Source organism: Schistocerca cancellata, chromosome 2 (assembly GCF_023864275.1).
Source record: "Schistocerca cancellata isolate TAMUIC-IGC-003103 chromosome 2, iqSchCanc2.1, whole genome shotgun sequence".
In the NCBI taxonomy this organism is placed as follows: Eukaryota; Metazoa; Arthropoda; class Insecta; order Orthoptera; family Acrididae; genus Schistocerca; species Schistocerca cancellata.
The window spans coordinates 496,273,882-496,296,966 of record NC_064627.1 but is presented as its reverse complement, the minus strand read 5'-3'; the positions used below and the strand labels follow the sequence as shown (position 1 = coordinate 496,296,966).

Here is a 23,085-nt window from a genome sequence, read left to right as displayed (position 1 = left end):
GGCGACTTTTGCCTTCGTCTTAGCGACAAAAAAAATTTTTTAGCGACAAAAATTATTTAGCGACTTATCTGGCGACTTTTGGAGTAATAACGACTTTTGAAGTACTAATCAAGACTATTTTGGGCCAGTATTTTCATTAACAAAACTAAGATTTTAACTATAGAATGGGTACTACATGGACTTTGTTCTAGATTTACTAAGTTAAATTAAGTTCTTGGCAGATCATGTAGCATCGTTCAGCATTAAGTAAACCTAAATGTGGGAATTGCCTATAGAGTAAGAAAACCTTGACTATAGAACAATTCATTATTCATTACCCACTAGCCTGTTATTGTCGATAGCGTATCGATCTATATTTCTGAAACTTTTGAACTCCCTTATTTTTCGAATTGACAAAAAACATACGTAATATTAAGTATAATAAAATACATTTCTGTCCAGCAACCTCTAATTTTTCGAAATTTTAACTCGCAGTCAAATTATTACCACATGCACAGTGGTAACGCAAGAAAAATTCAGTGAGGGTGTCTCAGACATTATTACGTTTTAAACGATGAACAATAGGACTGATATCGAGTAATCGAGTGAGTAGATTGTTTCATGACCTCTAGTTCGCCTGAGTTTTAATGTATTTTCAGTGATTATAGATTGGTGAAACTTATGTTGTGGTGGCTTACATAATAGATTTACCGCAGAAGAAGAAGCAGTACGCTCAAAAATACCGGGATGCGTGGGAAGCAGAACCTGAATTCAGTGGGTGGCTGAAACTAGTCGTTGGAGACTTATCCAAGGGAAGATGTCAAGTATGTGCAACAGAGTTTTATGCTAAATTGTCTGATATTAGAAAGCATTCGGAAACTATTAAGCATGAACAAAAAATTGATTTAAAAAAAATACAAAGCACCTTACCTGTGAAAATTGTTCCGAAAACTTCAGTTAGAATAGCAAACAGAGCGGAAGGCGCCCTCTCTTTATTTATTGCTGAACATTGGTCTATTTTAGCTGTAGATCATTAAGGAATACAGTGTAAGAAGGTGTTTTCCGGTGATGAGGGCGGTAAAAACATGCAATTACATCGTACAAAGTGCACTAACATTATAACTGAAGTTTTGGCTCCATATTTTGCACAATCATTGGTTGAAGATATAGGTAACCAAAAATACAGTGTACTAATAGATGACTCCACAGATGTATCTGTTGTGTCTAGACAAGACAGCCTAGACACAATGAGAGGAAGCCGAAAGGCACGCGCTTAAACTCACGCAGACTGGCGTGAGGTCTGAAACAGGATACGTAATGAATGCTATAAAGAAAAGTACGTAGCTTCTGGAATACTTACCTTTAATCCACATTTGTAGAACATCGTTCTTGATGATACATTAATAGAATCTCAATATCAATTGAATACGGCGCCTTGCTAGGTCGTAGCAAATGTAGCTGAAGGCTATGCTAACTATCGTCTCGGCAAATGAGACCGTAATTGTCAGTGAACCATGGCTATCAACGTCGGCTGTACAACTGGGCTGAGTGCTAGGATCTGTCTCTCTAGACGTGCCGTGTGGTGGCGATCGGTCTGCAATTACTGACAGTGGCGACACGCGGGTCCGTCGTATACTAGCGGACCGCGGCCGATTTAAAAGCTACCACCTAGCAAGTGTGGAGTCTGGCGGTGACACCACAGTATCAATATCCAAAATGCTAGGTATCGTTATACGGTACTATAGTGTAAACAACCAAACCATTAGATCAGCATTTCTCAAACTCGCTGTAGTAGAAACTGCAGATGCAAGAAATCTGGCTGCTGTTCTTGTGAATTCTTTGAAAGATTTCAAACTTCCAATCGCTAATATGGCAGGAATTGGCACAGATAATGCTTCTGCAATGGTTGGAATAAACAATGAGCTTTTCGAACAACTCAATAGAGAATATGGTTTGAAGCATTTGGTATTGATCCGTTGCATTTGTCACTCTCTTCAGTTTGCAGTTTCGCACGCCTCAGTGAATACCATACCTAGAAACATAGAGTTTCTTATACGGGAAACCTACCATTGGTTCTCCATTTCACCCAAAAGACAAGAGGAATATAAAAAGGTTTATGAGACAGTAAATTGTGGAAAACAGCCACTAAAAATTTTGAGTTCTGTGCAACAAGGTGGCTTTCAATTGAACCAGCAATACGAAGAATTCTGGAACAGTGGGAAGAACTAAAGCTACATTTTTCGCTTGCCATGGTTCAAGACAATTGTTACACTGCCGATCTTTTGCACAAGATGTATTGTGAGGACTCAAAATCATCTTTACACGTTTTACTTTAAACATGCTTTAAAAGACGTAAAAAAGCAGTAAAAGCTTTTGAAGGAGAAGACAATGACCCCACTAAATTACTAGATATACTTGTATTTCTCATGCAGTCACCCGGACAAAAAATTGTTTTTCCAACTGTTGATTTGTTGACAACACCAGTTCCAAGCGAATGTATTTATGCAAATCCGAACCTTGGCTTTATGTTTGAACAGAAATTGTCTGAGTCAAGTGTGTCTGAAGAAAATAAAGTTTATTTGAAGAAGAGATGCATTCAGTTTAGTCTGCAACTCATAAAAGAAATTCAACAAAGACTGCCAAGTAACGTTACGATCCTGAAAAAAAATGTCAATGATGAATGTTGAAGAAACACTAAAAGTAAATAAAAATAATGCTGTAGCGGATGTAGCCAAAGAATTGGGTTTTAGTGGCGATTTCATAGGAGGTATGCTGCAAGGATGCCATAATATCAACTTCATTAGGTGGAATAACACTACTGTTCGATTTTGGAGTGAGGTTTTTGCAGTATAAAAATTCCGCAGGGGAGAATTCTTTTTCTTTGATTTCACAGCTAGCAATGACTGTTCTATGCCTACCCCATTCAAATGCAGAATTGGAAAGAATACTCAGTTCTATGAACATTATAAAAACTAAACAACGTAACAGATTATCGTTAAAGACAACTAATGCTTTGATCATATTGAGAGACTAACTGAAGAAACAAAATAAAGATTGTGCATCTTTTGACATACCGTCAGACGTATTGGAGCCTATTGGAACGAACAAAAGTTACTCTTTTGCGACAAAACCAGTCGAACTGCAACATCATCTTTCGAGCGACGTTCAACCCTCTACATCAACTACATTTCTGTCAGATCATGAAACAGAAAAGTTATTCGATCTTCTGAGTGACGACGATGAATATCTCACATACCGGTATGTATATATTTTGTAACCTAATTTGAGTTCTTGCTTCCTTTTGTTACAAATATAGTTGTACATTTCTAGTATATTTGACTACTGTGATTGAAACAACAATTTATGTGTTGCGTCAATTATGATAACATGTTTAATTAAATGTTAGCGTATTTTATATGTATGTTGTTGCAAGCGATGCGTCATTTAATTAAGACAATATAGCAATTACGTATAAGACAATTTTTATTAATATTTTATTACCCCCCCCCCCCCCCCCCCCCACTGGCTTACTGCACCATTCACAGCAAGAAATTTTCAGTACACCCCTAGTAAAATCAGTTTTAGCGACTTTTGATATTAAATGTAGCGACTCGGATTTTTTAGAGTTGGCAACACTGGTTGGAGGTGAGCCGCCAGCAGTGGTGGACGTGGGGAGAGAAATGGCAGACTTTTGAGAGCGGACAATCTGGACGTGAGTCCATCAGAAAGAGTAAATTTGTAATACTGGATATCATGAACTTATATATATATATATATATATAACTCGAACTACTGTAATACAGCGAGTGCCAATACTGCCAGCTAAATAAAAGATTGTAACTACTGAAGGCACTAATTACTGATAGGCATAGTTAGCAAATGAAAGATTTTGATAGAGAACAAACAATATATATATGATGACCTTTGAACATTATTAAGGTAAATACATTGTTTGTTCTCTATCAAAATCTTTCATTTGCTAACTATGCCTATCAGTAATTAGTGCCTTCAGTAGTTACAATCTTTTATTTAGCTGGCAGTATTGGCACTCGCTGTATTACAGTAGTTCGAGTAACGAAGATTTTTGTGAGGTAAGTGATTCATGAAAGATATAAGTTATTGTCAGTCAGGGCTATTCTTTTGTAGGGATTATTGAAAGTCAGATTGCGTTGCGCTAAAAATATTGTGTCAGTTTAGTGTTGACGAGAATAAGTAAAGAGAGAAATATCTGAGTACGTTCAGTTCTGCTCAGCTGTTTGAAAATCAAATAACGTAAGAGGTTTACCAGCACAGTCATTTAAAATTTTCCAAAGGGGACGTTTCAACTCTGCCAGGCGGCGTAGTGGTTATTGCTTTTGCCTAGTGAGCAGGAAAACCGAGTTCGAATACCGGCCTTGGTTCAAATTTTCGTTCGTCGCTTCAGTCTGCATATGTACATGATAGATATCTGTGACTTGATAAGCTCTCTGGAACCATATAGTTTCATTTGATTGTAGTTTATCATTTTATATTTACATATTTTCAAGTTATGTGTACTACTGCTACTACTACGTACTGCCGTGCGATACATTAATAGAATAATGTTGATAAGGCTAATGTTTACTGGGACACAAGACTGAAAGCGCTCGCTGCCGTTTTGAACGCCCCCCCCCCCCCCCCAGCACCAGCAGTGGGAACAGCAGCAGGTTATTAAGATATACAGGACACGGTGTATATTCCGCGCAGAATCGCGGATTTATTTGGCACTTTATCTCGCAATTATAACGAGAATGCGAGAAAAAGGAGGAGAATCAGTGGCGAAGAGCTGTCCCGGCCGAAACCAGATTGGGGACAAATACACGCGGCAAGCGACGAAGCCGGCGCAATCGGAAAGCGAGAACAGGTTTGGTGAAGAGCGGCGCGCGTCTCTGCAGACGGCCACAATGGCAGAGCAGGGCGAGGCTGGGCAGAGGCGCCTCCTGCCGCGAGCCGGCCAGCCGGCCGCAGCAGATGGCGGCGTTAGATTTACGCCGCGGCAGGACTGGTTTCTTGCCTTCCCAGCCACTTGCTGTGGAAGGGGTGGGAGGAGGCACGCCGGCCATAGGCCACGACTGGCTGCGGTCTGGAGCCGGCGCTCTCTTACAGCTCGCTCATCACTTCCGCTCTGGCCTAGCGTAGGCGTGCTGTTCGCTGGAGGCCTCGAAAGTATAGTGGTTTCCAGAAATTAAGAGGAAAATCGCACCGGTGGCTCAAAAAAGTTCACCCTCGCAAATGCTGGGGTTAGTCGCTGACTGTCGCTTTCCTACTCTCAGATTAGCAACTTCTTACCGCCTCTGCCCTCTGATCAGGACCGTGGCAGCGTCAGACTTCTCGTCGTACTGCAGGTATTTCTGCCCAAACTTTGTCGTATCCACAGAGGAAAAGGGCCGAGTCTTACAAAGAAAATGTAAACCAGATTCAGTGCAGTAGCGGGAATCGGCAGGATGCCTGGCGTCACTCGACGGCGAGTATACAGCCGGCCAGAGTGGCCGCAACCACCGGATGCGACGTTAGCATACAGCATTATCCTTACCAAGTGTGCTCACTACACACCTATCTCAAAATAAGGGGATGGAAAGTTTTCCAAAGTAACATCGAGCACAAGGATAGAAGACAGAGAGAGGCGTTCTGGAAAGGGAACCTGTGTCATATCATGGAAATAACACGCTAGAAACGCCCTCTCTACTCAGCCTCAGTTACTAAGGAAGAGTGCAAAAGAGAGCCAATGTGAAGGCAGCACGCCTTCAGCATTACGTCATGTCAGAGACAGATGGGGATGAGGGGTAAAGGCTGCACAAAACTAGCGAGCACAGCGCTCCTGCGAGAGTCAGAGGGAAAGAATTAGGTTTAGTGCTGCCGGAAGCTCTAAAACGGATTATTATTGAGGGACTCTGTTGTTGTAGTGGTCCATTTACGGCTGCCAAGCCCATCAAGAAAGAGTAGCAGAACAGAAGAAATTTTAGGGGGAAAAAATTCGGAATTGTAACGCACTTCTTGTTGAGATCAGTTTAAGCTGCCTTCCAGTCCTGAGGCCAGTTTGCAAGGAGGAATAGCTCTGGGGGACATACACGTCGCCGGCCGGAGTGGCCGTGCGGTTCTAGGCGCTACAGTCTGTCTGGAGCCGGGCGACCGCTACGGTCGCAGGTTCGAAACCTGCCTCGGGCATGGAAGTGTGTGATGTCCTTAGGTTAGTTAGGTTTAATTAGTTCTAAGTTCTAGGCGACTGATGACCTCAGAAGTTAAGTCGCATAGTGCTCAGAGCCATTTGAACCATTTTTGAACATACACGTCATGGAGAGCCTTTAGCAGGGCTAGGACATGAATTTACAACAGACGCCTCCCTCGCCCCCTCCCACCCCCCCCCCCCGCTCATCTTCCGAAAAACAGTGCGTAATTGGAATCAGTGAGATGGCGAGGGCCTTCAATATTACACCAAATCAGTGACTGACAGGGGCGAAGAAAAAATAGACTTAAACTCGGATGCAGACGCTCTGAAGAGAGAGTCAAGACAGTCATTGCATTTCCTAGTGGAAATGGAGAGATTGGCGGAAACAGCCGAGCATACGAGCGCTATTCAGAAAGTCAGTCCCATCCGTCGCGAAATGGAAACCACTGTGAAAATAAACACTGTTTTATTTGCAACAGGTAACTACACCTTCCTGCTACCTTTCTACATAGTCGCCGCTCCAACTTACGACATTTGTCATAGCTCTGTACCAACTTTCTAATACCCTAGTCATAGAAGGCAGCCGCCAGTGCTTTCCGACAATACTGTATGCTGCTCTACAGCTCGTTGACTGTGCCAGAATGTTGTCTTCAAAACATGCAGTCCATGTGAACAGAGATAAAACTCGGAGGGAGCCAATTACGGGCTGTATTGTCGGTGATCAAACACTCTCATCGAAAACGCTGCAGGAGCATCTTCATAGCCTCTGCAGAGTGCGGCCGAGATTTATCATGAAGAAGGAAACGTATGACAGGAAATGCATGACAGTTATGCTATGTGGGCTGCATGACATCAGGCAGCATTTCTTACCAGGCCCTCATATTTGACGGGAGTCACTATTTTCGACGCATCTTTACGTACTCACTGTGCGCTCAGAGCTGAAAAGAGCTACGCGCCGCGATCGACGGCCGTACTAGGGACACTGTTCAACACGTCTGTGGAAAGCTTCATCGGTTTTTCACTGTGGTTTCATTTCGCACCCATGCGGATCTTACTTTCCGAATAGCCCTCGTATTAGCCGAGCAGGGCTGAGGAGAGTTATCAGCAGTAGTTCGCAACTGTAGCTGGAGTTCTAGCTGGGTAGCTGCGGGCTCCTGCGCGTCGTGTCGTGGGTGCAGACGTAGTTAGTGTTCAGATTATTTTAATAGACGGAACGGTGTTAGCCACTGTCCCTGCGTAAGGACTTGGTCTTTCGTGGATAGAATCCATTTAGAGCAAACGTAATACTAGGTTGGGGGTATTTTCTGAACAAAGTCAGAAGTTGTAAAACACTCAGTTTTCGTCATTCAGTACTAATTCCAGTACTTACCTTTTGTAATAAAGGATTTTTAACAACATAGTCAGGTCAAGACCCCCTCTCACTTAGGCAAACAGACTATTACCCTTTCACCCCAAACTCAGTCGCTCAATCGCAAGGACCACTCTGGTTTGGGACGCGATAATAGGACACAAGGAATTTCAAATCCATTCGGGAAAAACTACACACAAAGAGAATAAATAGCTATGAGAGTTCTAGATTTCGTTGCAAGGGATTTCGTAGACTACAGCGCTTACCATCCTATCGACAGCACGTAAATGGGCGGCAGGTCGTATCGTCTATCCTAGGCGTGCGGGGTCTAAACTCGGGCATCCGTTAGCGTCGTATTCTCGCGACGCTACGGAATTAACAGCAAGACGGGACTCTGCAAGTGTGCATTCAAGGTGCTGTTATCTAGCATAGCGGCAGAGTGCTTGCCAAGGTTCACGTCGACAAAGAACGACTGAGACACGGTAAACGAATGAGAAACTAATGAGACAGGACTGAGCAACAAATGAGGAGGAAAGCAGTCTTTCTGACCGTTTTATAACCCACGTGGTGTGTTTTCACGGCTAATAACATAGACCACATTGCCAACCGGACAGAAAAGCAGCTTTGACCTACCCCTTTATGATTTAGTTCTATGTAGTTTTTTTCATTTGACGCTTATTTCGTGAGATATTTGGCGCGGTCACCATCAATGGACCACCCTGTATGCTAAATTCCACAGCTGCAGGAAAAGAAAGAAAGCAAGAAGAGTGGTGGCATAAGTTCCCCCAGTCTAGCCCACAGCGGACAACGCCAAAAACGTCGACGTAGACAGGTGCACAACCGTTGCAGTGCTCCAGCGTCGAGCCGACACAGTCAAAGTAGCTGTATGGGCCACAGCGACCATGCCGACGACCCGTGTCGTGGCCACAGTGTGTGCGCACTCAGTAGCAGCTCTTCTGTCCACTCGTTGTACACGCGCATCGCTGTCGTAGCAAGATGTCCTGTACGAACCGAAATGTCACGCTATGACAAACATATTTGTCAGAAAATTTTGCGCCGTTCGGAGTCCCTCACATCTGATGCTGCGCTCTTTGACGTCAACGAGGCAGTATGGCGCTTGTTTCAACACAGACCATTAGTTTGTATTCTCTTTACTTCATGATTTAACATAAACCTGTCTTTTGCACTCAAACACTCTGCCATTCAGCCTGCATATTTGATATCTCCTTGCTGTCCTATTCATATATGGCTGGTGACTGGTATAATGATCAACACAAAAAATGGCTCTGAGCACTATGGGACTTAACTTCTAAGGTCATCAGCCCCCTAGAACTTAGAACTACTTAAACCTAACTAACCTAAGGACATGACACACATCCATGCCCGAGGCAGGATTCGAACCTGTGACCGTAGCGGTCACGCGGTTCCAAACTGAAGCGCTTAGAACCGCACGGCCACACCGGCCGGCGATCAACACATATTCCAAGTTTAGTTTAATACGGGTCATTCTTTAAATATATTGCTATTTACACAAATGTCACTGTAGATTTGCCTTTTTTTCATCCGTTTTATGACTCAACTGTCCTCTGACTGATATATGCGACGAGCCACTATTTCCTCTGTTGTGCCAGTTCCATGCTCACAGTAGCAACTCCATCCAACGTAAACTGAGGAGTTACTTGATGCGTATATTCTAATATCTCTAGCCGGCCGCGGTGGCCGAGCGGTTCTAGGCGCTTCAGTCCGAAACCGCGGGACTGCTATGGGCGCAGGTTCGAATCCTGCCTCGGGCATGGATGTGTGTGATGTCCTTAGGTTAGTTAGGTTTAAGTAGTTCTAAGTTCTAGGGGACTGATAACCTCAGATGTTAAGTCCCACAGTGCTCAGAGCCATTTTCTAATATCTCTATTCCCCTGCAGCTTTCGCCCTTTGTGGTTAAGTACTATATAAGTTAATGTCTGATGTCTTAACCCATATCCTATCGTACTGAACCTTCTAACAGTTGGTGATTTCCACATATTCCTTTTATCACCGATTCTGCAGTGGTACTCCCCATGTTGTATGAAGAGTTGAATTTGTGCACAGTTAATCTGATGAAACACATCCATTTCTTTTTCGGTTTACGACTTAAAGCGTCATGCCGTCTGATAGGTCCATAATGACCGTAGTCTAAGGATATCCAGTTCAGTTAGAGAAAGAGACGAAAAGGAATCGGGAGTGCCTTTATTAAAGGATAAAAATTTTGTTTCAGCTGTCAACAGCATCGAGATACCTGGAGATGCTGCTTCACAATACACTTATTCACTAACGGTTGCGATCATGGGCCATCTTCAGAGTGGAAAAATGTCTATTGTGACAACTTGATATATGCCATGTGAAGTTATTACAATAGATATTTTTTCACTGTAAATATGGTCCATGATCTAAACCGTTAGAGAATAAGTGTACTGCAACACAGCACAGCGTGAGTCATGCATTTCTCCAAGTTTATACACCGCAGTTATTCCGGAAACCGCCTGACGCTACTTAGAAACACTATGAGTTTAGTGTCCCAGGCATTGCTTTCACAAAATATTCAACAGCCTCGCATCTCTATACCATTCACCTAAAATCAAAAACGACTGCGTGGTGGAGGAGAGAGATACGCGTCTGCGATGGTTACCAGAGAGACTATAGCTTTTGTATGTACTGTAACAGCAGTATGTGTATATGAATAAATGAGAAATTCATCCTAGAGCATAGCCCGGTTGAGCTGTTTCATGTTGTCGGTTCAAGCTGGCGGCTACAGCACAACATAATTTTTCATTCAAGCGGCCCTCAAAGATTTGCTACTTCTAGTGATTTGGTAAGTAGATGTACGTATCGCAGTGTCTAAGCCACTTAGTCTGAGGCAGAGTGTGTGTTCGCCCTTCGAGGAGCCATCTATTTAAGAAGTTAGACGTTGACCACAAACGGATTTATTTTTTGCATGGAAATATATTATCGTCGCAAATTATCCGCCTTCGTGTCTATGCTAAATTCAGAAACCTGTCTGCAAGTGCTCTTACAGGACACTCTCTAGATTGACCTCCACTACGAGCGATCTCGTTGTGGCTCTAGGTGTCAGAAGTAGCTCGAATATGAGCGCACACAAGATAAAATTAAGGACCTGCATTATGGAAATAATAATGGTTAGGGTGGAAAGGGGGGTGGGGGGGGGAGGAGGGACTTAAGAACAGAACAGTTTTACGTAAAAGCGAAGCATCATTATATGTCCAAGTATTAGACCTCTTGACGTATTATAGACTGGTCGAGAAGTTTTTCCTGCCATCTTTTCATTAGTCGACCTAGCGATCTTACACTGTTGTTCACATTTTGTGATCCCACTGATGCAACCAGCTGTTCGTTTAGATAAAAGCGAAACAAATTTAAAAATGCTTGTTGTTCACCATAAAGGCTTCCTATGACCCTGAAGACGCTGGTACAGGTACCGAATGCTCCTGGACAGAGCGCCGCACGCGATATCCCTTCGCGTCGCAGTGCGCCATTACCCCAAAACTCGTCCCGGCCGGGCTGTAATTAATTGCACGCATTATGCACAGTTCCGAACAAACTGCCGGTAGATCGATAAAGGCAGTCCCGTGCTCAGACTAATGATGGGCTTACGATGCAAATGCCTCGCGAATAACGGGGGCTGTAAGGGATGCAAAATATATTCTTCCTGAGAAAACTGATATTTAAGCCCTTTCAGCAGGTAAACATAATGACAAGGTGTTTTAGAGTAGGCTTGACTCTCAGAGGAAGTGTTTGAATAGAAATCTCATACGAGTATTTTCTCGTGCGTACTTACGTACTCTTATGCCAGTGTACGAATCTGATGGTCGTATATGAGAATCGTTGGACAATAAGTGATTGTGCTTAAGTCAGCAGTTTTTATGGCATCCCTCAAATACAATTATTATTCTGTCTTCCAGTTATTTACAATTCCTTGTAGTAATGTCTCTCGGATTATTGATTTGTTCTTCCAAAATACGTACCTGTTACTAGAGTGGATAGTATTCGCCCTCAGTGCCCATCCTCCGCTTTCTGGGAAGCATTAACTTCCATTAAAAGCATCGCGAAGATGTTTATTACTGAAATTACGACCGTACGTTCAAAGAAGATCCGAGCAACATAGCCTGTTTCTTTCTCCCATTTTTTGGGGGTCACTAGTTTTCTGACAGGTTTGATACTTTCACTATAAGACGTTGGCTGCTTTTTTTTCCAGCAACTGATCTAAAAAACAAACAAAAAATGTTGTATAAGCTGTGAACACCCATCTGAAGATGAACTTTTTTGTGTAAATAAACAGCATTATTAACAGAGACTGGTTGCTGTTTTCTTCTTTCGAAGAATCAAAAATGGTTCAAATGGCTCTGAGCACTATGGGACTTAACTTCTAAGGTCATCAGTCCCCTAGAACTTAGAACTACTTAAACCTAACTAACCTACGGACATCACACACATCCATGCCCGAGGCAGGATTCGAACCTGCGACCATAGCGGCCGCGCGGTTCCAGACTGTAGCGCCTTTAACCGCTTGGCCACCGCGGCCGGCTTTCGAAGAATCCACTAGCATTTTGCGACAGCCACCTTCTCAAATATGTTTTCGACAAGTAATGGGAATAAAGTTTATGTTGCAAGTGCCATTAACACCGACGCGCTACGTTTTGCACAGTCCAGCCGCATTAATGTGTCCACCACCCAAAGGCCGGATCGCTGCGAGACACGGATGTGGAGGCTCAGCGACTCGAGTGCCGTGGCCAGCTGCGCTGGATTTCTCGGTTGAGGATCCACGGCGCGAACAGTCCGATCGAGGTGGGCCCACAGTATCTCGATTGGGTTGAAATCTGAGGAGTCTTGTGGCCGGGGAAGTACGACAAACTCATCCTGGTGCTCTTCAAACCGCGCACGATCACTGCGAATTGTGTGACCCGCTACATTGTCCTGCTGGTAGACGTCATCGCGTCGAAGAAAAACGGATTGCAGTTAGGGTGGATGGTCCCCAAGGATAGATGCATGGCCGGCCGAAGTGGCCGTGCGGTTCTAGGCGCTACAGTCTGGAACCGCGCGACCGCTACGGTCGCTGGTTCGAATCCTGCCTCGGGCATGGCTGTGTGTGATGTCCTTAGGTTAGTTAGGATCAAGTAGTTCTAAGTTCTAGGGGACTGATGACCTCAGAAGTTAAGTCCCATAGTGCGTATTTGTGTTGATCCAGTGTGCCTTCCAGAAAGGCGAGATCACACAGCGGAAGCCCTCCGGGCTGGACCGTTCCGACGATTGTTGCTTGCCGAATGCAGCAGCGACCATCTGTCAGATGGGGCATAAAACTTGATTTATCTGAAAAGACCACCTGCTTCCATACAGCGGACGTGTAATTGCAGTACTGGAGTTCACATTGCTGCCTTCGGCGCCGATCAACAGCAGTTCAAAATGGTTCAAATGGCTCTGAGCACTATGGGACTCAACATCTTAGGTCATAAGTCCCCTAGAACTTAGAACTACTTAAACCTAACTAACCTAAGGACATCACACACACCCATGCCCGAGGCAGGATTCGAAACTGCGACCGTAGCAGTCCCGCGGTTCTGGACTGCAGCGCCAGAACCGCACGGCCACCGCGGCCGGCATCAACAGCAGTCAGCAAGCGTCCATTCAAATGGTTCAAATGGCTCTGAGCACTATGGGACTTAACATCTATGGTCATCAGTCGCATAGAACTTAGAACTACTTAAACCTAACTAACCTAAGGACAGCACACAACACCCAGTCATCACGAGGCAGAGAAAAAGCGTCCATTGCTCGGACGCATGCTGCGGAGATCCATTTACAGCAGCGTTCACTGGACGGTTGTTGAGGAGCCACTGTTCTGTTGTATTGTAGCCCCTTGGTTCATCTGGAAGGTCATTTGCTTAACAGTTGCATGTCTATTTGCCCGTAGATATCTTCGTAGCCGTCGTTCACGTCTGTTGTCTATGGCTTGTGTTGCACCACTACCTAGGCGCTGGTTTTGAATAGCGTCATTTAGCCAAGCACGTTATACTTTAACCACGACGGCAAGCGAAATGTTTACAAATAGCCATCTGGGTAATACTTCCACCCCCGGTGCGAAAGCAAATGTCCTTCTTCTTTTGGGCATCAGAGAAGTCGCTCCGTTTCCGCAATACGACAACGGCTGCAATGCCCCTTGCCGTCTTTTATTACGCGTTGACGTCGAAGATGGGCGGTGGTCACATTAAAATGACAGGACATGTATTTGTGATGATAGAAGTACACAAATTTAGCATTACATTTTAGCTAGGAGAACTGTAGTCGACAAAAACGGACTCCTTATATTTTTTAAATTTTGGTATTCCACAGGATAGCACAGCTGACACACATCTACAAACGCATATTTCAAAGACTTTCTTCGCAGTTTGGCACCTGAATCAAGTCTAGGGACTTTCAACAGACTATCGAGAACACAATAGCCATGGAATCGCGTTTTATGGAAAAAATAGCGCATAGAACGTTTCTGATTTCCATTTTCATATGAAATATGTAGTCGCGTGTATGTGGGTGGGACACTCTTTGGCATCATCGCGGAGATGGACAATTTCTCAGTTGTCATCAGTGGGGTTTCATACTATTGACTGTAAAGAATCTGTTAACATTCATGCTGGTATGTCGGTGTGTTCCAGAGGAAGAGCACGATACAGTCGCAGAACCTCAGTGGAATTTTTACGCTTGTTAGAAGTGTACGCCTCCCCTGGTGTTCTCAAAATGTAAATACGTTCAGCGGTAGGATAGCCCATAAGTGGACTCCTGGGACGGTGTTATACGTTTCTACTGGTACGTGGCCGTGGCTTCGTTGCACAAATGAAGCATTTTCTTTTTGCTCAGTTTTTTTCCAAGTAGGGTAGCCTCGTCGGTAGATCAGCACTTCTTCAGAAAATTAACAGACACGCTGGAGAATAGGGACTCCGCGACGCGGCGCAGTAGTTAACACACTGGGCTCGCATGCGGGACGACCACCCAGATTTAGGTTTTCGTGATTTCCCGAAGTCGCATAAGCCAAATGCCGGAATGGTTCCTTTGAAAGGGTACTGCTGATTTGCTTCCCCATCCGTAAATTGTACTACATGTGCTCGGTCTCTAATGACCTCGTTGTCGAAGGGACGTTAAACCGTTATCTTCCTTCCTTTTGGAGGCTAGGAACACTTTCACGCACGCCGGTTAGTTACGAAGAAATCATAAAACAAGCTCAGTCGGTGTTTATCTCACTATGTGTACATATCTTGCCCCTTAATGATACAGCAACACGCGACTGAGGCGTAAGCACTGCGGTAGCGGTCGCGGTTGTTTTACGGGCCAGTATTACGCCGGCCCGCCTGTGGACGCGGTCCAGTCCAGCTGCGGCTGGCATTTGCAGCGGGCCGCTGGCCGCTGTCCTTGCCGAGGTCACGGCGCGCTCCGGCCGGTTGTCGAACCCACGACCGCCTGCTTCTCGCCCCGGCTGCGGCTCCACACACATTCATTACGTTCCATATGGCACAGGACGGATTGACCTAGTGCATCTTGGAAAACACTACGGGCAAAATACGACGTGCATTCAGATAAGAACATAGCCGAAAGGCGGGGGGGAGGGGGGGGGGGTGTTCAGGCGGGCCGATGGCTAACGCCCATCACTACTTGTCGAAGACCAACTACTGTACATTGTTGGCCTTCCTTGAGTTCAGCTGTTTCTTTGTTAATCAGTTCACTTCTTACTTGTAGCTGAATGTAATGAAAATGCTGTCGTTTATTGTTTTTGTGCTGTGTGCTCTTGTGTTAGTTTCTAACTATCGATAAGTCCGTAAAAAGAAAGAACAGGAAAAACGATTCTGATTCGTCCTAATAGCGCTATGGTAAGTTAACATGTACGCGCGACTGCAATTGCCTAATTACCTATCCACCTTAACGTTATGTGAAGACTGATGGAACGTTGGGATTGGATTATGTCAGTATTTCACAAGGCAGGAGAGCGGTAAAAATCATTACAAATAACATTAAATTCACAGCATAAAAACACATTTGGATTTTCCTGTGTCACCATAAAATCGCGTTGATCAACAAAAATATCACCGAAACGGCGATGGTTTAATTCTATCATTAGTAGCCCAAAGGGCAAAATGTCAACCAATCTGGTCACCCGGGCGGTACACAGTTATGAAAACCAGTTCGGATACGGAGCGATGGGAAGGGGCTTGTGGTGAGCGGAAGGGGTAAGTGGTAACAGCACGTTCTACAGTTAGTTGGTGTCTAAAAGATTTTTTCAGCGGGCTGCTTCAATTCGTCCGAGCTGACTGCGCCCTGTGTCCCCCCCCCCCACCCCCCCCCCACCCCAACCCCCCTCCCTTTGGCCGAAATCTATTGACGCTATTGTCATACTATAATAACTGAAGCCAGGAATTCCACCCACAATTAAATTCTAAAATATGCATACATTCACGGTCTCAATGCCCCTGCTGTGTGCGGCCGAGAATTGTCATGAAGAAGGAACTGCATGGCAATAACGTTATGTAAGGTTGCATGAAATAGGCGAAATCTCTCGGAAGGCACACACACTTGGCGGGAGACACTATGTTCTAGGCGTCTTTACGTGCTCATTGTGCGCTAAGAACCGGGAAGAGCGGCGTGACACGATCGACGCGCATACTAGAGCCACTGTCCAACACATCTGTGCAAATCTTCATCGGATTTTCACTCTGCTTTCCATTTCGCATCAGTGCGAATCTTCAACATATTTTCACTCTGCTTTCCATTTCGCGACCAATCGGACCTTGCTTTCCGAATAACCCTGGTACATACAATTTCACGAGACATACTCCCACAAATATTAATAAAAAACTCTATTGTAACAAAATAGTGATATTTTAAAGAAATATTAATTTTTATATTTCATTTCTAAGTACAGCATAATTATACATTAAACACCTTTTCAGAGACACAATGCTATTACGATTATAGTGAGGTTGAGGAGCATTACAAGTCTGTCTTACATTGGCTCGGGTGTAGAACATATTCACACGCATTTCCTTACCTAATTTTCTCCACCCTCCAGGTTTAATAGTTTTTATATTAGCCTTAACAGAAGATGTACTTCCACGCGTAGTTGTAGAACACTGCAGCTAAACGAGGAATGCTTTATTTCTTAGGTGAGGAAACGCTGCTGAATAGAAACCCAGAAGTTGCATTAATCTGATTCTTGATATTTAAATTGTGAAGTGTGGTGGTTACTGAGATCTCTCAGTTCATCCTCTTCAATAAGTTTAAGTTTAGAAGTACTGGAAAGCTCGAAAGGATTCTTTATCCAATCATACATGGTGATGCAGTGTGATTTTTTCGACCGTGTGCTAACTCCAGGGATTGATCGATGAGATGAAATGGAACAAAAAAAGGTCTAATGAACTTATGTCCGGAAATGCGTGGTTTCTATGCTAGAGACCATTTATTCAATCATACATTGTTATGGAGACTGCTGTCTAATACGCACTGTACGATGCAGCCACAGTTGCAGTGTGCGTTGAAAATGGTTTCCACGTGTCTCAACGCTTGCGTATACGCCCCATAGCATGTTTTGCCTCACACGTTCACATCGGCCAGGCTGTATCCGAACGGTGTCAAAGGTAGTATGAATACGCTGATCCAGTGCTGCACATCTGAAATGGGCTCTCCATACACAATACTTTTCGAGATGTCCCCATAACCAGAAATTTCACGGGTTGAGGTCTGGTGAACGAGCAGGCCATGCAACTGGACCCCTCGTCCGACCCATCGGCAAGGAAAGACACGATTGAGAAGCGTCCGGGCGTTAACGGCGAAGTGGGCTGGAGCGCCATCATGTAGAAGCCACATAACCGTTCGAATCATCCATGGCACTTCTTCCCCCACGTGAGGCAAAGTCACCCGCAAGGAACGCCGATAGTTCCAGCCTGTTAGGCGACGTGGAATGAAACATTGGTCCCAATTATCCAGACTCACGCATTCCGGCTGCACCGATGCTGATGATTCGCTGTCATCATACCATGTGGGTTCCGAATGATGAGAAGTTGCAGATGAGAAATTGTAGATTGTGTAGCAGAATAGCTACCAAAATAAATGTCCAATAGCACCTTGTAAGTATGTAAACTAATGCATATATCCACTCTTTCTGCCAATTAAGCTATAAATAGAACTTTGACATAATGTTATAAACAAAACACAATGCATCAGGTCGTTAATACATATCTCAACCATGAACTATGAACAAATGGTGTATAATATTTTACAACAATTATTCACTCACAATTGTAAATATTATGTACCAAAAGTTTCATGTTACTATGTAACAACAATTTTACAGTTACAAAATAAAAACATAGCCCACTGAAGATAGCACAAAAAGTGATAAGGTCTCTTGCATAAGGCGGAATTCCCCGTCCCATTTTCGTAGCAAGCACGGACATAACAAGACGAACTGCAACACCACAAGATGACTATACTATTACAGCAGTTGCTTACAATAACGGCTGCAGCCCATAACTAATACAGGAGCTAAATAGTAACATAGATTCTCACATAACCAACCACAGAAACAAACCAACGCTAAATAACACCACATCACAGCTAACAGAAAAATTTGTGAGCATACCATTTTTAGGAAAACGGTCACAAAACCTTTTCCGAGGAACAAATGTCTGAATGAGTTCTTACACAAATAACAAAAAAAAAAGAAAAGAAAAAAGCCATCCATAAAATTATAATTAACAGCAAGCCATTGAATCTACCAGGAATGTACAAACTTAACTGCAATTCGTATTCAGAGTGATACATTGGCCAAACAGGAAGAAATTCAACATACGTTTCCGGGAACACATGGATACTCTTCGTTTAAAAACATAAACAAATACATATTTGCCTACATGTAGCAAAAGGTGAACATCAAGTGACAGATATAGTTCACAACTTACAAATACTCCCACCCGGCCAAGAAAGGAAAAAGAATGATTTTACTTGAAGAAACTGAAATTTATTCTCGCGAATGTGCATCCCCAAATGAGATATAAATGACCAGTCAGAGTTATCTAACAAAATTTTTCCATGGAATTTTCATACTTTGCTTATACAAAGCACTAAGTACAGGCATAAAAAACATAAATCAATGCGAGCCCATGCCGCACGAGGGGCCCGGGTTCCATTCTCGGTGTGTAGAGATTTTCTGTGGTCGGGAACTAGGTGTTGTCCTCGTCATCATTTTGTCATCATCCAGTTGCCGAAGTGGCGTCAAATAAAAAGACTTGCACCAGGCTACCGAAATTATCGAAGGAGGCCGGTCAAATATGCCATACCCACATTCAACATAATGTGAATCTGTTGTTATGTCTTTAATGTCTGTAAATGTCATTACAAACGTGAGTAAAATATGTAATATTAATTCTCTTATATGAAATGTACTATATTATTTTCGTAATCTTCCATATACTCCAATTAAACGGTCACAAATGCATTCCTTTAATAACCATAAAGCGTACCCAGAACATTAATGCTAAAAAATTGCAGTTCTTTTTATTAGACAGAAGCTTAAACTATAAATAGTACTTTCAGAACCTGTAAGCAAAACAATTTTGATCATAGATATAATTTCTGGATGCAAACAAAGATGTCAGTCGCGCAACGTAGTGGATACTAGGCTGTTTTTGTGCAAGACAGAAATGGAAAATTGTTCGTGTAACATCTATGAACGCAAAAATCGGAATAGCAGCAAGCAGAGTAGGAAGTAAGTACATCTAACCCGCATTGTATAGTAAATACACAGCTCGTGAAATGGAACAGTTTAACAAAATTATTTTGCACAGGGCAGCTGCAGCATACGATTCGCCGTCGATGTTTTAACGATGTACTTACTGAAGATTTTATAGTATTACGCTAGTTCAAGATGGGTAGAAGCCCGAAACGCTTATTGGCCTAAATAAAAATACATAAAAAAGTGGCTGGTTGTCGTATTTCTTAAAATAATATAATCCACAGCCACGAAGCTCAACAATCAATAAAACGGATACTTATTGTACACGAACAAACTGATCACATCATCCGTGTACCAGTTCCATACCTTCTACAGCGCTCTAAAGCGACCAGCGCGCCCTTTTGAGAGTGTGGCTGATATTTTGCCGGCAGCTCTTAGCTGCAGTATCCTGGATGGCCTTTCCCAGTGAACAATCCATTTTGATGGAAATAAGCCAGTTGTGTCGAGGACCACGCAAGCAAATTGTTTGAAAGAGGGTGCTCTGGTAATGGCGCAGTGAATTGTGGGACCGATCGGAACAAAAATTAATGCACTGGACTGTGGCTGTCAACCGGGGAGCTTCGAGGACGGCTTTGTTAGCGGCACTAATCGTGGGTGTGCTTCTTTTATTAACAGCTGTCTAGATAGCGTTTCATAGAATTACTACAGTTTCGACTCTTGCAGAACAAACCAGTCGAACAGTGTCCTAACGCCCAACTTGGTCACTTGACATCAACTGGACGGCAGTTGCTTTCGTAACAAGATACTTGTTCTTATTTCCATGATGAGTCATAACAGTCGGAATGTCCACTGAATGCGATCATGTAAATGTGAAGAAAGTAATCTCGTAAATGGATTGAGTGCTCTGATCGCACAATTGGCTCAAATGGCTCTGAGGGCTATGGGACTTAACTTCTGAGGTCATCAGTCCCCTAGAACTTAGAACTACTTAAACCTAACTAACCTAAGGACATCACACACATCCATGCCCGAGGCAGGATTCGAACCTGCGACCGTAGCAGTCCCGCGGTTCCGGACTGCAGCGCCAGAACCGCGCAGGTGGGGTTCCATAGCTTCCAAGTATTGGCGAAAAAAGTCATAACCATCGAGAAACTGCAATACGTCTATTTATTTACTACTGGTTTCGATGATACTATTATTTTGCGATCGACATAATCAAGACATACTGGTTTGCTAGAACCAACCGCTGTCATCATACAACGCGAAACACTAAGACTGTTCAGCGCTTTGGTAACTGAACCTGCATAACTAGCAGTACTGTTATGTTGGTGAACTTTACAGTAATCACGTACCTCACTGAATATTGAGAAAACATTTGAGGGCCGCAGTACATTCGACGCCCCCGGGAGGCCAGACGCCGGGGTAGTGTGAACTGACGTATCGCCGGCTGTGAAGTCTGGTTCATTAGTAGTCTGCTTAGTTCCCCAGCAACGTGATAGCCTGCTGGGAGCCGGTTACAGAATTAGTTTCGGTCTCCAGCTTGGCACAACTAATCAGCTCACCCTTTGCGGCACGCGGCGGCGCTTACAAGCAGTGGACGAATTCGGCGCCTTTGAGAGTAACCTGTCGCCGACTAAGGCAGCACTTCGCGTTTCCGTAAAGATTTCGCAGGCGTGTAAGTGTAGCCAATTGTATTCAGATATGATCGGATTATAGTGACTAATGTCATATTTAACCAAGATTATTTATCATATTCATGCTCGAGTACCTGCAAAATGCATATGACAAACGGCCCCCTCAATGCCTAATAGTTAGAGCTCTCTCTCTCTCTCTCTCTCTCTCTCTCTCAATCACTCACTCTCTCTCTCTCTCTCTCTCTCTCTCTCTCTCTCTCACACACCGTAAAACATGCTTTCAGGTGCGAGAATATCGCTTCACCCGAGCAACCAAGGGAGGTAGAGTTGTGGTTAGTATAATGGACTCGCATTTTTCAGGACAACGGTTACAATAGCCGTCCGCTCATCATAATTAGAGTTCTCCGTGATTTATCCAAATCGCTTAAGGCAAATGCCGGGATGGTTCCTTTGGGAAGGTCACGGTCGATTTCCTTCCTCATCCTTCCTTAATCCGAGCTTATGCTCCGTCCCTAACGATCTCGTTGTCGACGGAACGTTCGACAGTAATCTTCGTTCCTTGCTTCCTTCACCCGCGCAGACCTCCCCCCCCCCCCCCCCCCCCCCCCGCTGCGCTAGTGGGAAGACAGTCGTTCCGCGAATTATCAGTTTCACGGCACACTGTAAAAAATGGTCGGAACGTTCTATCAATTGTTCAGTTCCTCGACGACAGAAATCCTCTCTTTGTCTATGGAGCCATTCGAGAACCGCAGTGTGAACGTCTTCTTCGTTGGAAAATCTCCTTTCCTCCAAAACGTTTTTGCGGCTTGTCGAAAAGATGGGTACCGCATGACGTAAGGTGTGGAATTCCCTATCAGCATCGCCCACGTCTGTGCAGCCTTGGCAACATTTCTCTAAGGCTGGGCGAAATGTTGTGTTGACTCCATACCATGCCAGAATTTCACGTTGTATGTGTGTGCAGTTTAGAAGTTTTGCACACTAGGTTCACACTGCCCCGCTTACATCAACTTTGGAGCATGTTTCCAGCTGCTGTGCCATTTCACTCCCACACTGTGATGTACCTGTTACCAGCATGACAGCAAAACAGTCTCTGCAGGAAACCTCTAACATGTACTATTTTCCGCTCTTGTTGCGCAATAGTTTAAGCGTGAGGTGACAAGTGTCACTTTTTGAAGTCCCTACGTACTTACTCCAATGCAGAGTAGTACTTTGTCGACTTCATCGTCTGCGATACTTCAATTTAACTATGACCATAGTGTGATGAGTTTCCATTTGAAATTCGGTGCGCCCTACCTATTAAAACCTATTGCTGTTACATTCTTGTGACAACATTTCGAAGCGTGTTCCGGAGAGGATTTGCCACATACGTGAGGTTATCGATCAGTGACACGACGTGACGCAGAATGGCGATGTATTGTTGCTAAAACTGTAAATCAGAGATGAAATTGGAATACGCAACACTAAGCGACGTGACAATTCAAAATAACTAATGTGATGCCGAGAAAATAGTAAATTTGTACTCACATTCAACAAAAGGCAATTCACAAAAATTTGGAATTTCGTACTGCAAACCTCAGGGCAATATTTTGATGAAACAAAACCGCCAGCCTGGTGAGTTTGGACGCAGTGTTGTTGCATCGAGTTCGCCGCCATCTAAAGACCTGAAATGTGTCAGGCCATTGCGAGAAGTTCTGCATGCGGTCCGTCAGCGTAAAATATGCCGCTGGGATAGCCCAGCAGCAGGCGATAAGCCTTGTAACGTCGACACTCTGTAATGTCATTGGATGACATTTCCGGGTGTCGGTTGCTGTCATCAGTTTGTTGCTCAAGACACATTCTACAATCCTTCAGATTTTGTTGGCATCTCTTTGTTACATCCTCTACATCTTCTCACTTCTGACGCGTAAGCATCAATTCCTCGTTCGTCGTATGGACGGTGATTCCTTTGTCTGAAACGCTGATATTAAAAGAAATTGGCTGATACCGTTAAGAAATTTTACAGGTCCCTATTAGTTGCATGGAACAGCAAAGCTTGCTCGTTTGAGCAGGTGTATTGCGGAACATCTGACCGATCAAACGATGTGGCTTTGCTGTTAACTAATTGTGAAAATGACAGCTGGAATTGTGTGAGGCAGCATCCAAAGACATTTCGTTGGTACTAATCACTATTCTCCAAATT

The 23,085-nt window shown here is 43.9% G+C and overlaps 1 protein-coding gene across 1 annotated transcript in view; it reads left to right on the top strand.

Moving 5' to 3' along the window:
* The window catches only part of LOC126162033 (ankyrin repeat domain-containing protein 6), a 688,216-nt gene that overhangs the window by 426,391 nt on the left and 238,740 nt on the right, over window positions 1-23,085 (top strand). The window lies entirely within an intron of this gene.